The sequence below is a fragment of the Triticum urartu genome, chromosome 2A (assembly GCF_056163025.1).
Source record: "Triticum urartu cultivar PI428250 chromosome 2A, HENAU_Tu73, whole genome shotgun sequence".
Classification (NCBI taxonomy): domain Eukaryota; kingdom Viridiplantae; phylum Streptophyta; class Magnoliopsida; order Poales; family Poaceae; genus Triticum; species Triticum urartu.
The window spans coordinates 734,812,350-734,827,138 of NC_141874.1; positions in this window are offsets into that span (position 1 = coordinate 734,812,350).

Genomic DNA, 14,789 nt, shown 5'->3' on the forward strand with positions numbered 1-14,789 from the left:
GCCTGATTATGTCGATTTCTTGCCACATCTGTTCAGATTGGTGGCTTGCGTGATCCATGAAACGAAATGAATTAAATGGGTCAAGCCAGTTTATAGGTGGTTTTCCATGCATCCTTGTCCAGCCCATCTGCCCATGTGGCTGCTGGGCACAGCCTTATCTTCTTGACTATATATGTGTAGGTCAACAATGCAACGTGGTCAGTTATTGGGGGCATGCCATTGTCTGCAATATGCAGAAGTATCTCACAGGAAGAAGCTAGGGCAAACCATTAATTGGTGCATATTTCATTGTAGTCACAACATTCCATGTAACCTATCTGAGCTGCGCTGCATGGATCAATGTGCCCTCTTTTCCATAATGTTGTGCATATAGATTTTTTCAAAAGTCAAATTTCACAAACTTTGACCAAGTTTATGGAGGAAAACATTTACGTCTAGAATGCCAAACATGTATCATTAAATTAATCATAAGATATAGTTTCATATTTATATATTGACATTTTAGATATAAATAGTTTTCTCTATAAACTTAATCAAAATTTATAAAGTTCGACTTTTCAAATTTTTTACACGCACTCATTATGAAACGGAGGGAGTTTGTGTATATTCAAGGCAACATTCAGTACTCCCTACTCCCTAGAGCCGACTAAAGTCGAGTTTTTTCTTTTTCTTTTGAGGGAACCGACTAAAGTTGAGTTGAATTGTGATGATACTTCAAATTTCGAACAAGAGAAGACCTTTTCAACGAAGAATTCAAAAAAGAAGGCAGTTTCGAGGATCCGCAAGGGACATGAATGGGGCTAGCTCAGCTGGGTGGGAGTTTTTCAGCCCAAATCCAATCTAGAATCTCAATTTTCCCAGCCCACTCGAACCCATTAAGACCACTTGTTGATGGGCCAGCTGGCTTAGATTTGTCTTTTATTTTTCAAGAAGCAACAGACCGAGATTGAATCAGCTTTGCTACAAAAAAGTAGCAGCAGAGATTTAAAAAAAAACTTGTTTCACCATTTAACTTAATTTTTTAATAATTACCGAACATGGCTATGCGTACAAGTTCTTATTTAGGCAGCAAATTCGTACCAACTGGGATGGAGATGAACCTTTATTTCCCTTGATAACTTTTTCAATTACACGACCAATTTGAAGAAAATGTGTCGAACACCTTTTCTAGTTACATGAACATTCTTTTGAAAATGCGTCGAACACTTTCTTATATTACATGGACATTTAAAAATAAATCAAACACTTTTCAATTACATGAAGATTTTTTTAAATGCATCAAATATTTTCTTATATTACGTGAACATTAAAAAAATATTGGACATTTTTAATTACATGAACATTTATAAAATTCATCAAAAACTTTCTTACATTACGTGAACATTTTTTAAAAATGTATCAAACACTTCTAATTAAATGGACACTACAAAAATTCATCAAACACTTTTTTTTATTGTCGCATATCTTTTAAATGTGCCGGACACCTTTTCTAATTATATGAACACTAATAAGAAACAAAATGCACGGACATTTTTAAAGTATACAAACTCTTTTGAAATACATGAACACTTCAAGAATAGATGACATATTTTTTAAAATACATGAACACTTTTTTAAAAACTTGAACATTTTTAGGAGTATATATTACTATTTTGATATTTTATGTCTGCAATAATTTGTATGACACACGGTCTTTAATAATTTTATTAATTAATTTAAATTTATTATATATATACCTCATTAAGATAATTTTCTGATTTTGGGAGAAAAAACTGGACCTTTGTTAAGTGAGCCGCTCCCTTTTGCTGCGAGCAATATATATGGGACCATTTCAGATCGTCTCGTAAAACTGAGGTGCGATGGGGGAAGCTAGCTGCCTCTGATCATGTTTGCACTGATGACTACACCCCAGAGATATCATTTTTCACATGTAAATGTAGCACCAACTTTGACCTTTGTGGGAAAAGGATAGGCCAAACCAAAGTTGCATGCGTGAATGCCAACCTGCATAGTACATGCCACTAGAAATATTATGTGCATGACTCATGACTAGGAGAATGTACTGACCATATGTGCATCAGCATGCATGCATGTGTAGCTGTGAGTTGGTAGCAAGCAGGGGTACCTCTCAGGTGGAATTTCAGAGGACTTCTTGACATATGCACAGTGACATCAAAGTCTCCCTGTCTAACATGGACAAGGGCAGATCATATAGCCTCCAGAGCTTCAACCCTTGGAAAAAGGGTGGTGGTTTCGTTGACAATTTAGAGATTATGGTTTAATTTCTTGCTATTGCGATCTCACATTGGTGCCATGCGCTTCCTAGCAGGGGAAATCATACAATTTTTGCTAGGATCATGCTCGTCATGTGAAAACCGGACGAAAGACGTTTGATCGTCGATCAGGCTCTAACGACTTTGTCGTCAACATGTTATTATACACCATGATAGTGACAAAAAACGTGTTATATTTTGATACGGAGGGAGTAGTAATTTTGGTGGATTTTCCATGACAATATGACATGATGTAGCATGGGGCCAGAGCACACAATATTAGTGCAAGAATCCAAGACATGGTTAGGCAGAGCTGACAAGGTGTGTACCGTGCACCACTGTCATCCAGCATTTCCCCATCTGAACACAGAACAGCTCTGCTCAAGTTCAACGCATTTCATTCTAGCTATGCTACATGTCACCCATATTAGCAGCTCCTTGGGTTGTGCTCCCATTAGGAGTCATGAGAAAACAAGGGAAAGGGTTACAAAACAGTTGGGTTACCACATCCTCTGCTCTCTTTTGTTTACCACCGTAGAATGCGTACTACCAACTGTTTTGACTAACAAATTACATACAGGTTTCTAGAAGTCTCGCACCGAAGTCACCACGAAAGGATTCTGTGGTATAAATCAGATGCAGTCACCACGAAAGGATTCTGTGGTGTAAATCAGATGTAGTATTATGTTTTCTTCCTGAAAAATATAATGAAAAAAATGCAATGGTAAAAACTGCAAAGCAGAAGGCGCGAATCGGGAATAAGGTAATACTATCTGATTTCAGTTACGCCCCCTCCCCCTACTCGTGTGATTAGTAACAATAATCCAAGCCGGCCTGCAGACTGATTCATTAACTAGTTCGATTATTAATAGTCTATGAACAATTTATAATGAAAACCGAGCCGTAACAGTTGGACGATTTCCCTGTTTGCCATGTCTTGTCATCAACAAGAGAAGTCAAGAGAATCATGATATCTACTTATGCTATTGCTTCTGTATAAGGCTCTAGACCATGCACGTACGCATATATATCCCCCATTTCACCAGTAGTATGATTATGACACCTCTGATTCCCATGCACTACTAGCTTGCAAGATTTCTCTTCCTGCATATGTATAGTAGCTAGAGCCACTAACCTTCTGGACTAATGCGCGTCGAATAGTTTGAGCTGAATATGGAATCATCACAATGTCCACTCTAGGGTATATTGTACTCATGCTATATAACTATAAGGTTATGAAATGTAAATCCTTCAGCGCGTCGCACGTGTTGAGATATGTATATTGCATGTATATTTCTTGTACCACAAGCCGTCCTCCTCCTTTGTATAGTTGAGGACGTGGCTACCCTTGTACCTATATATATATATACGTGCATATGCACCCGATCAATATATCGTGAGTTGCATCTATTCTCTAAACCTCTACATGGTATCAGCCTAATTAGGTCCTCCCGCGCGTCGCAACCCTAGCTGCTCCCGCGCGCTCCCGCCTCGCGCCGCTGATCTTGCTGCCGCCGCGTCTGCCTTCGCACGCCGCCACTAGATCGCTGCTGCCCTCGCGATCCCTCCGCTCCCTTGCCTCCGCCTCTCAGCCATGCGTCGCCCGCCCTCTGTCACGCCACGCTTCTCCCCCGTCGCGCGTTGCCTCCCTGCCAGCCGCACGCCGCCTAAACCCTAGCTGCTCCGCTCCTTCCCCCAAACCCTACCCTAGCCGCCATGTCGCACTCTACCCGATCCGCCCGCAGCAACCCCTTCGCTTCCTCCTCCGAGGCCGGTTCTCTCCCCGACCCGGCCTACATCCGCGATGTCCCAATCTTCGACCGCGTTCCGATCAAGCTATCCCACACGGAGGCCAACTTCTATGCTTGGAAAACCTATTTTAACCTCCTCTTCCGTGAGTACAACCTCCGTGACCACATCGACGGCACCACCGACTTCCTCGCCATGCGTCGCGATGAGGATTGGATGGCGGTTGACGCCACCATCATCCGGTGGCTCTTCCTCACCGTGTCCAAGGACATCTTTCACACTGTTGTTCGCGATGGTGATGATGCCTACACGGTGTGGACGAAGATCATCGGCCTCTTCACCGACAACAAGCTCCAACGGATCGTCTTCTTGCAGCAGGAGTTTTTTGGTTGCCACCAAAACGACTCCTCCATCGACGCCTACTGCATGCGCCTCAAGACTCTCTCCGACGAGCTCAACGACGTCGGCTTCAAGGTTGGGGACGAGCTCCTCCTCTCCACCCTCACCGCAGGCCTCAACGAAGATCTCGGTAATGCCGCGTCCAATCTTACTCTTATGGCTAACCCTACTTATGAACGGGCGGTGGCCTATCTATGTCTTGAGGAGCGTCGCCTGAAGAACCTGCGGGCTCGTGCGGTCCACACCGCCTTCGCCGCCGGCTACTCCCACGGCGGGTCTACATCAGCACCTCCCGCCGGGGGCCACGGCGCCTCGCTACCTCCGCAGCCGCGCCCGCCGGTGCCTCCAGTAGCCGCTGGTGCGGGTGGCTACGGCACGCCCTACGGCGCCACCTACGGCGCCCTCCCGCCCCGGCCTCCGGCGCCGGTGCCTCCGCCCCAGCAACAGCAGCAGAACCAGGGCGACCGGCGCGGCCGTGGTGGTCGCCGTGGCCGCGGCAACCGCTCCAACAACGGCGGTGGACAACAGCGTGGTGGTGGCCAGCAACAACAACTTCCTTCGCCACCATGGGGCACCGGCCACAATCCCTGGACTGGGGTTGTACACGCCTATACAATGCCGGTTCCCCGCGCTCCACTTCCAGGACTTCTCGGGCCTCGACCAGCAGCACACCAGGCCTTCTACGCGGCGCCCCAGCTCGGCGCTCCGACACCACCGCCACCCCCTACCCCGCACAGTTTGGCTATGGCGCGCCAAACCCTAGTGGGGGGTGACGGGGTTTGCTGGCTACCCCCCGCCGCCGGTCTCCTATGACCCGGCTCTTCTCTCGGCGCTGCAATACACGCCTCAGCCCGGTGCTTACACCGGCGGTGGTGACTGGTTCATGGACACCGGTGCATCATCTCATATGGCAGCCTACCCGGGTAACCTCTCCTCCGCGTCTCCCGTTCACACTTCTTCTCGTATCATCGTCGGTAACGGCGCTGGTCTTCCCATTAGTCATGTTGGTTCCACTCCCTTTCCTTCTACGTCTAGGCCATTATCTCTTAATAATGTGCTCGTGTCTCCTCAACTTATTCAGAACTTAGTTTCTGTTTGTAATCTTTCCCGAGATAATTTTTTAACTGTCGAATTTGACGAAGTTGGTTTCTCTGTTAAGGACGCCCGCACCCGGATGGTTCTCCACCGATGTGACAGTTCCGGTGACATGTACCCCGTCCAGCCTTCATCATCATCACGCACTAGACCTCTCGCTCTTTCCGCCGGCATCGATCTTTGGCACGCCCGTCTCGGTCATCCTAGCACCACCGCTCTTCGTCAAATAGTCAAGGATTTCACTTTTTCATGTAATAAAGCGGATGCTCATTCTTGTCAAGCATGCCGCATGGGCAAACATGTTAGACTCCCATTTAGTTCTTCTTCGACAGTTGCTTCTTATCCTTTTGAATTAATTCATAGCGATGTGTGGACGTCACCTATCACAAGTAATTCTGGTTTTCTATAATATCTTGTTATTCTCGATGACTACTCTCACTTTGTGTGGACCTTTCCGCTTCGTTGGAAATCTGACGTTCCCGCCACTCTCCTCGCCTTTTACTCTTATGTGTCTACATAGTTCGGTCGTCCCATCCATGCTCTCCAAACTGACAACGGGAAGGAATTCGATAACCTCACCATCCGTACACTTCTCTCCAACCACGGCACCATCTTTCGGTTAACCTGTCCTTACACCTCCCAGCAAAACGGTCGGGCCGAACGCGTTCTTCGCACTCTTAATGATTGCGTCCGCACCCTTCTGTTTCACGCCTACATGCCACCCCGGTTTTGGCCGGATGCCCTTGCCACCGCCACCCTTCTAGTTAACCTTCGTCCATGTCGTGTTCGTTGGAACTACACCCCGCATCATCTTCTCTTCGGGTCTCCTCCATCCTACGACGGTCTTCGCATTTTCGGATGCCTCTGTTATCCTAGTGTCGCAGCCACCGCCCCTCATAAACTTGCCCCTCGCTCTTTGCCTTGTGTCTTTCTCAGTTACCCGGCTAACACTAAAGGCTACCGATGTTATGATCCGGTGTCTCACCGTGTCATCACCTCTAGGCATGTTTATTTCGACGAGTGCTCTTTTCCTTTTGCACAGGAACACATGGAGGTGCCATCCGCTGGAGAGGATCATGCCTCGTCTGGCTCCCTTCGTCGACGTGCTGCACTGGGATCCTTTTCTTTGGGTCGTGCACCGTTGGCCTCACCAGCTCCTCTCCTGGCTTCGTCGGAGGCTTTGACGACCACACCGGGCTCTTCGCTGGCCACCCCGCCTGGTTCGCCGGCCACGCCGGTCTCGTCAGCCTCGCCGGCCACGCCGGCTTCTTCGCCGGCCACGCCGGCCTCTTCGCCGGCCTTGCTGGCCCTGCCGGCCACGCCGGGCTCTTCGCTGGCCACCCCGGCATCTTCAGCAGCCTTGTCGGGGCAGTCGCCCAGCCCGGCCGTGCCTGGCGCGCCCCCGGCACCTGCTGCTTCTCCGGCTACCGTACCACCACCCGCCGGTCCTATCACTCGTGCACGCATGGGCGTTCATCGGCCGAGTCTCCGTTACTCCACTGATGAGTATGCTTGCCCGGCATCTACGGTGCCCCTATCGCCTCTTCCTACCTCCGCTCGTATGGCTCTTCGTGACCCGCTTTGGTATGCAGCGATGAAGGAGGAATTTGAGGCTCTACAGCGCAATGCGACTTGGCAGCTTGTACCCCGCCCCCGGCACGCCAACATCATTACCAGGAAGTGGGTGTTCAAGCACAAGTTTCATCCCGACGGCACTCTCGACCGCTATAAAACCCGTTGGGTGGTCCGCGGTTTCCGACAGCGCGTTGGCGTTGACTTCACGGATACATTCGCACCGGTTGTCAAGCCCGGGACGATTCACACTGTTCTTCAGCTCGCGGTATCTCGTGCTTGTCCGGTGCACCAGATGGACGTCTCCAACGCCTTCCTCCATGGCCATCTTGAGGAGCAGGTCTATTGCCAGCAGCCTACGGGGTTCGTCGACGACACTTGTCCGGAGCATGTTTGCCTGCTTTCTCGCTCCTTGTACGGGCTCAAGCAGGCTCCCCGCGCTTGGTACCAGCGCATTGCAGCATTTCTTCATCAGCTCGGCTTCCGCTCCGCTCGCTCCGATGCTTCGCTGTTCATTTTCCAACACGGGGATGCTACCGCCTACTTACTACTTTATGTCGACGACATCATCATGACAGCTTGCTCTAGTGCTCTCCTTCGACAGCTTACCGATCGTCTTCGCACTGAGTTTGCCATTAAGGACCTTGGTCCTCTGCACTATTTCCTCGGCATCGAGGTTGTTCGACGTGCGGATGGCTTCTTTCTTCATCAGCGAAAGTATGCTCATGAGCTTCTTGATCGCGCTGGGATGCTTAATTGCAAACCCGCGTCTACTCCTGTCGACACGAAGGCCAAGCTCTCTGCCACCGACGGCTCACCTGCTCCGGATGCTTCATTTTATCGGTCTATTGTGGGCGCCCTTCAGTATCTCACCCTGACTCGACCGGAGCTTCAGTATGCCGTTCAGCAGGTCTGCTTACACATGCATGCTCCTCGTGATGCTCATTGGACTGCGGTCAAGCGAGTCCTCCGTTACATCCGCGGCACCCTGGACTTCGGTTTGTCTCTTCATGCCTCTCCGGCCATGGACATCACTGCTTACTCGGATGCTGACTGGGCCGGTTGCCCTGACACGAGACGTTCCACTTCGGGGTATTGTGTTTATCTTGGACCGTCCTTGATCTCTTGGTCGTCTAAACGGCAGCCCACTGTTTCTCGCTCCAGCGCTGAGGCAGAATATCGAGCGGTGGCTAATGTTGTTGCAGAGTGCTCCTGGCTTCGTCAACTTCTTCATGAGCTCTCTTGTCCCGTCGACAAGGCCACGATTGTCTACTGCGACAACGTCTCTGCGGTTTACCTCTCCGCCAACCCGGTTCATCATCGTCGCACCAAGCACATTGAGCTGGATATTCATTTTGTTCGGGAACAGGTAGCTCTTGGTCATGTTCGTGTTCTCCACGTCCCTACTTCCCAACAGTTTGCGGACATCATGACCAAGGGTGTAACGCCCCAAGACCGGAGCTTCAGTTGCCTTCCAGGGTTTCCGGGTTTCGTCGTGTGTTTTGTTTGGTCCGCTGCATTTCATCTTTGCATCATGTGCATTGCATCATGTCATTTCTTTTCTTAACTCAACTAAATAAACCGTATGGATCGTCGATCCATTTAAACCGAGGGAATTCACATGGTGATTCTCTTTACAACTTTTCCTCTCGATATTTAGAGAGCTATAGTAATTATTCCAATTATGTGGAATTACCTTAACACACTTGCAAAAATCCCAATGCCTTTTATTATTTCAACTCTTGGCCTATAACTTTGCCACATGTCCTTTCATCATTTTCCGGAGCTCCACCTAATTTCTCAACATTTTTGGGAACTTCGAAAAACCTATCCTAGTTCAAACCTTTTGAATTAAATTCAAAGGAATTTGAATTTAATCTTTCAAACTTGACCTTTTTCAAACCCCCCCAGTGGCCTCGCTGCCTCGCCAACAGGAGCAGCAGCAGACCGTGGCGCACCACCTCCTGCCGCGAGCTCTGCCTCCTCGTCATGGCCCCTCGCAAGCTCCCTCCATCAAGCCCCGCTGCCTCCTGCTCTACTCCCTCGTCCCGCCACCAGCCGGGTTGGACGCCCATCTGCCGGATCGGCCCATCCCGTGGCCGCCCTCTTCATCTCCGGCGTATCTCGCTTCGCTGCAAGTCCCTGCCGCTGGCCTCTGTTTTCCCTCCTCGTCGCCTGAGCATCAACACCCGCTCGCTCTCCCGTGCGTGAGTGCTCGCGTGGGCCACTTCGACCGTCGACCTCCTCAAGTTCAGGACCAAGACCCGAGACCTGAGACCCGTGGCCTCTGCTGTTAATTTCCGTGGACGTCAAGTACCTCTTCCGGTGATCCGAACATCTAAGAGCCGTGTACCACTACAGCCGGTGTGTTTTTCGTCAAGTCCGACTACGACACAAACGGCTACACAATGACTCCGAAGAACATGGAAACGCCAAGTTCCTCTCCGAACGTGTACGACTATCAACGAGTACCTCTACCATCGCCGTGTACCACTACTTCCACTACATCGCGAGAACGTCTACTTCCCTCTACGAACTTGATCCGCTTCAAAAAAATGCACGCTTCGAAGGTATAACCCCGAGACGACCTTCCGAGAACGAATGTGTGTAGTATGAGATGCCCGTGTTTGTACCATGTCCGAGTTGTTCCTTGCGCGTTCCTCTTTGCCTTGCCGTCGCGACATGTGGGAACCCGGTTGCCGGGATCACCCCACCATCCTTGCATGACTCGCTTCGCACACTTGCTTCTTTTGCACCGATATCTCAATGAGCTACCGGAACCGATATGTTGCCATGGCATCATTTTCGGATTCGTTATCGTGGCACCCCTTTCTTCCACCACGGTGACAAATGCTTCATAACATTCTCATATCAACATTTTCATAAAATGGCATAAAACTTGCATACGTCATCCGCATCATGATAACAACATTTAAAATATTTTAAATTGTTGTTTGCATTAAATTGCTATATGCATATGGGGATTTTCCGGAAATGTTGTTTGTTATTTCCGGCCTCATTTTAAACTAGCCTAAATAGTTAGTTTACTTCTGCTTCACCTCTTGCCATGTTTAATAACATTTAATATTGTTGAGTACCTAACCGGGAGAGAATTAAATAATTGATGTGGTGTTTCGTCAATATGCAATGGAGTTGCATATTGAGCTCCACTTAATTTGTAGGTTTGCTTGTGCACTTTGCCATGCCATGCTTCATTAAACCGGACATGCATCATACTTGATTGTGCATCATGCCATATTTATGTGGTGGTTGTTTACTATGATTGTTTGCTTCTTTCCGGTGTTGCTTCTTCGGGTTGATTCCGGTAACGTCGTGTTGTGAGGATCCGTTCATCTACATCTGTTTGTCTTCCTCATGGACTCGTTCTTCTTCCTTGCGGGATTTCAGGCAAGATGATCATACCCTCGAAATCACTACTATCTTTGCTTTGCTAGTTGCTCGCTCTTTTGCTATGCCAATGCTACGATGCCTACCGTTTGCTTTCAGGCCTCCCAAATTGCCATGTCAAACTTCTAACCCACCATGTCCTAGCAAACCGTTGATTGGCTATGTTACCGCTTTGCTCAGCCCCTCTTATAGCGTTGTTAGTTGCAGGTGAAGATTGAAGTTTGTTCCTTGTTGGAACATGGAGATGTCGCTCCTTGTTGGGACATGTTTACTTGTTGGGATATCACAATATATCTTATTTAATTAATGCATCTATATACTTGGTAAAGGGTGGAAGGCTCGGCCGTATGCCTGGTGTTTTGTTCCACTCTTGCCGCCCTAGTTTTCGTCATATCGGTGTTATGTTCCAGGATTTTGCGTTCCTCATGCGGTTGGGCTATTATGGGAACCCCTTGACAGTTTGCCTTAAGTAAAGCTCTTCAAGCAATGCCCAACATTGGTTTTACCATTTGCCACCTAGCCTTTTCTTTCCCTTGAGTCGGCCGGCTCAAGGGTCATCTTATTTTAACCCCCCCGGGTCAGTGCTTCTCTAAGTGTTGGTCCAACGGAGCGATGTCCGAGGCTACCAGGGGAAACTCTGGGCTGGCTTACCCGACGTCTGGCTCATCTGAGTGTGCCCTGAGAAAGAGATATGTGCAGCTCCTATCGGGATTTGTCGGCACATTCGGGCGGTGTTGCTGGTTTTGTTTTACCCTGTCGAAATGTCTTGTTGTACCGGGATACCGAGTCTGATCGGAATGTCTCGGGAGGAGGTCTATTCCTTCGTTGACCGTGAGAGCTTGTGATGGGCTAAGTTGGGACACCCCTGCAGGGATTTGAACTTTCGAAAGCCGTGCCCGCGGTTATGGGCAGATGGGAATTTGTTAACGTCCGGTTGTAGAAAACCTGAAGTCGACCTTAATTAAAATGAATCAACCGCATGTGTAACCGTGATGGTCTCTTTCCGGCGGGGTCCGGGAAGTGAACTCGGTTGTTGGAGTTATGCTTGACGTAGGTTGCTATAGGATCACTTCTTGATCATACTTTTATCGACCGTGCTTTGCCTTCTCTTCTCGCTCTCATTTGCGTATGTTAGCCACCATATATGCTAGTCGCTTGCTGCAGCTTCGCCTCATGCCTTTACCTTACCCATAAGCTTAAATAGTCTTGATCGCGAGGGTGCGAGATTGCTGAGTCCCCGTGGCTCACAGATACTTCCAAAACCAGCTTGCAGGTGCCGATGAGTCCGTGTAGATGACGCAACCAAGCTCAGGAGGAGCTCGATGAAGATCTTGTCCTTTGTGTTGTTTCGTTCTAGTTGATCAGTAGTGGAGCCCACTTGGGGTCGATCGGGGACCGTGTCGCATTTGGGGTTCTTCTTTTATATTGGCTCCGTAGTCGGGCCCTGATTGTATTTGGTTGTTGTAATGCTTTATTCATGTAATTGTGTGAAGTGGCGATTGTAAGCCAACTATGTATTTTTTTCCCTTATGTATTACATGGGTTGTGTGAAGATTACCTCACTTGCGACATTGCTTTCAATGCGGTTATGCCTCTAAGTCGTGCTTCGACACGTGGGAGATATAGCCGCATCGAGGGCGTTACAAGTTGGTATCAGAGCCTTCCCCGACCTTAGGAGCCCCCACTGCTTGATCGTTTTTAGCAGCCGAGTGGTGTCTAGAAAAAAAATGTTTTGAGTCATTTAGGAATTATATATCGGAGAGTTTAGGAATTCTTTTTACTTCCCAGTCTCCTCATCGCTCTGGTAAGGCATTCTGACGTAGAGTTTTGAGTCTTCTCTTCTAAATTTCCCTAAAAAATGTTTTAGGATCACGCGGGTATCTTGGAATCGTTCCGATGGTTTTGTGACGAGAACATTGTCTTGGTGCCTCCTGTCAGGGGTTTTGTGGAAGTGTCCCGGGGAGTTGAGCTCTGAGGTGTTGTCGTCACAATTTTATCGTTGCAGTTCTGGAATACCTGAGTTTAGTACGCCGACATCGAAAATCTCTTTTATACAGTTGCTGGTGAGATAACCTCGACGCCACCCAGTACTGGGGCGGGAGTTCGGGAGTATTGCCATAACTCGTATAACGGATGCTTTTTGAAGGTTGAGGTAGATGATTTCCGAAGGTTTCTTGTTTATGTGTTGAAGGATGGATACAGCTGGATGTAGGATTTGTTAGTTTTGGGTGAGATATTATGCTTCCCCTGTATCCCCAACACCTGATTGCATAACCGGAAAATTTCAGGAGTTTCATAAGTGGGAATTCAAGTAGCTCTTAGGATATCTTTCTGACGGATATATGATATGAAATTAGGGTTCGACGTCTAGTGGTCCGCCTATTCACGGTCGGTTTTACAGTGGTCTCGTTGTGTCTTAAAGAGTCCTTGGCTATGCCGACTCGGGGACGCTTCGTATGTCATGTGCACTGCCTTGTACATGATGGTGCTGTACGATCGAGCCCGTGTAGGCCCCACCACGAAAACTTCGGACGAAATCTCTATCATTTGTTTGTTCCGGCTTATTCCGCAAGCCAATCCTTTGTTTTGTTTTGAGTTGTGGTATTCGAGTTGCTTCAGAGACAAGTGTTGATTCCATACCAATCCTAAGCGGTCTTCTCATATTTCTATGTGAATACTAATCCTTCTCGATCATCGAGTCTGTCATGTCAATCCTTTTTAACCGGCGTGTTTCTCTTCAAATGGATCGATCATTTCTACAACCGTAAGGTCAAGTATCAGTTCTTCTCAACGGTGTTCGTTTCACCCATTCCAAATTGTTTTTTTCCCACCCTCCCTCCCTTTGTTTTTCTCAAGGATTCAGATCTCTTAATCAAGTATCTTTGTATTCATGTGAAGTCTCTCCATTCTTTTCCTTCATGTTCTTATCCGGTGATTATCATGAAGATTTTAACGGAGCTTCAAGTTTGTCATTCTTCTTTTTTCCATCTCCGGTGGTTTCAAGTCAAGCTTTGTTGATCATATCCTTTCCTCGTTTCAATGCTTTCTCATGCCGGTGCAATTCTTAATCATTCACCTCTCGCTATTCAATTGTTCCGGAGTGCTCAAGATATCTTGAAGATTCGTGTTTTCCACTCTGCATTCATTCAAGATCTTTCGAGGATGTTATCTTATTCAAGCCATTTAATTCAACCGGTGCTATCTCCTTTTCAAGTAATCTTTTCAACAGTGTTTCTTTTGAATGGGCCCTAACCCATAGGTCTTTTCCCAGGATCTTACCTGACTCTTCTCTTTTCCCGGCGTTACTCTCAAATTCTTTTCCATGTTTGACGTAAGAATGAATTATCTTCAGTCTTATGTATTTCTCCAAGATCTTTCAAATTATTTTCATCATTGGCTCAACCTCTCCTTCTTTTTAATCATCCCGGAGTGTCTCAATAATTCATGGTGGTGTTTCTCGTCGCCATTCTCGGATTTTGAAGACCGAAGAAGAGTTTCTTTTAAATCTTGCTACATTCTCTTCAAGATTCGTGGTTCTAGTTCGAGACCATCCTCTCATAATCGTTTTCGAATGTGAGATTTCTTTTTACCTATCTGGAGCAATTCAGGAGTCTTTTCAGTTTGATTCTCTGGAGGCCATCATATCAGAAGTATTCATTCACAGCTTTCAGTTATCGTTCTCCTAATCTTACCGGTGCATCGATCAATTATCCTCTAATCGTCTCATGATCTCTTCGTTCTCATGTATCTAAATCCTCTAAAGCATCTTCGTTCATTTTATAATTCTTCCCGGTGTTTCTTTATCTGCTCTTCGTTCATTTTCAATTCTTACGGTGGTTCGTTCAAGAGTTTTCTTCCTTCGTGTATCATATCTATGCATTCGTGCTTTTCAATCCTACCGGTGGTGCGTTGAAGACCTTCCCAAGTTGACGCTATATCTCTCTTAATCCTTTCTATGAGAATAAGTAGTATGCTAAATCCGTTGCTTGTCATCAATCTAAATTGGTGAAGGTTAAACATAACGTAATTCTTATTCTTGCTTCATCCAACTGTCTAATTTCTTATTCCGGAGGTTCGTCAAAATTCTTGGTTTCAATTGTTTCATCTTTTCTTTTCCGGAGTTCCAAGTTTCAACTTATCTCGTTGCAGAGCTTCATCCAATCATCGCAAGGTTTCACCTTGTGTTTTCATCTTCTCTTTCTTTTCGTTATTCTTTTAACCGGAATTCTTCATGGAGGCTCTACATGAGGGTTCATAAAGGATTTAATTCCTTCTTGAAATTTTCATTGAGAT